This window comes from Marmota monax, unplaced genomic scaffold (genome assembly GCF_021218885.2).
Source record: "Marmota monax isolate L192 unplaced genomic scaffold, Marmota_monax_Labrador192_F-V1.1 WCK01_AAM20220418_F8-fsc00046, whole genome shotgun sequence".
Classification (NCBI taxonomy): Eukaryota; Metazoa; Chordata; class Mammalia; order Rodentia; family Sciuridae; genus Marmota; species Marmota monax.
In genome coordinates, this window is record NW_026692486.1 from 3,794,101 (window position 1) to 3,795,549 (window position 1,449).

The following is a 1,449-nucleotide window of genomic DNA, read 5'->3' on the forward strand; positions in this document are numbered from 1 at the left end:
TTAAGGTGGCACCTTTTGGTCTCCTACAGTGCATTGCTTTTTCTCTCTTGTTATAATTAATCCTTTCATCATCTTCTTATTCCTTTCTACACATTCAGGGCATAACATATTATCTTCTAGTCCCAAGGGTGGAAAAATACAGGCTGGTATCAGGAAGAGGGAAATCATCCTCTTGGGAGTGTCAGGGACCCAAGTCTGACCTGCATGGAACTGCAGGCGAACCCAGCCTGCTATTTCTGCAGAAAGAAATTGGCCATGGACCACACACATCCTGACACCAGAGGTTTGCAGCAAAAGGCCTCCACAGAAGTAGGGATGGGACACAAATTCACAGCCTTGCGCTGAGTGGCTCTGGCAGCGATCCTTGCCCCAGATGCTAATATGGACTCCTGAGCTGAATTTACCACTTCAATCATGTTAGTCTCTTCCTCTCTTTTAACCTTATATGAATTTTCTGAAGCCCTGCTGTATTGGCCACTGCCTTCCATTTCCTGGAAACTGGCTTCAATCTGGCCTCCTGAGATGTTTCAGGAATATCATATTTTTGTTCAGGGTATGCATGCTTCTGTAGCCTCAAATAAACCTCTATTTTCTGGCCATCAGTACTCAAATTGTTGGCACCAGTTTTGCAAAGTATCCCGAGAAACCTTATTAATTGGAGGCAAAATGGTCGGCAAGGGAAGGGATGGTATTTTACAATTCGGTTTTATTTGAGGAAGGCAGACTTCGTGTTTAATTTCTGCAGTTGAAGAAACACTTGTTTCAATTGGATATTCTTGTTCCTCTGTAACTGGGACCAGTGTTAAAATCACATTTTCCTTATCGAATTGCTCCTCAACGAAGTTCTTAGTGACCCTGTCATTTGAGCCTGACATTTCCAGGAACACCGGGAGACAGCAAAGGCAGCAAAAAAAGATCAGGACAGCTATGCTGTGTGCTCCTTGTGGATAATGACTTTCTTGACCTTAGATTATCCACAGATATTCAGCCTCATCTCTCATGACATTCACACCTTGAACGTGGAATGAAATAAACAAGCAAAACAAACAACAGTTACTGAACAAATTCTAATTGGCTGAATATCACATTTAGTTGTCCAATACTGTCCTCCTCCATGACTAAGTACAGCACACACAGAATATGGTGGGCATATCAAGGTTCAAGCAATCATTGCTATAAAGCATCAGGCATAACTGGAATATTGATGTACACTTATGATCTGATGTCATTTTATTATTCTGATGTAAGTGGGTAGGTTTATTACTTACTTTATTGCTCAACTATTGAATCAAACTTTTTTTCTGGTTTATAGCTGTATGGAAAAATGTGATGTTTTTAAATGTGATTTTAGTTGCTTAATTTTGAATAATAACAAATATTCTGTGATAGAAATATATTGTATGTTAATTCTGAAATATCATTTGAAAATGAGAAGCAGAATTATGAAAT

At 39.4% G+C, this 1,449-nt stretch overlaps 1 pseudogene; it reads right to left on the reverse strand.

The window, feature by feature from the left end:
• On the reverse strand, positions 1-875 carry LOC124091902 (developmental pluripotency-associated protein 2-like; annotated as a pseudogene).
• Between the last annotated feature and the right edge of the window lie 574 nt (positions 876-1,449).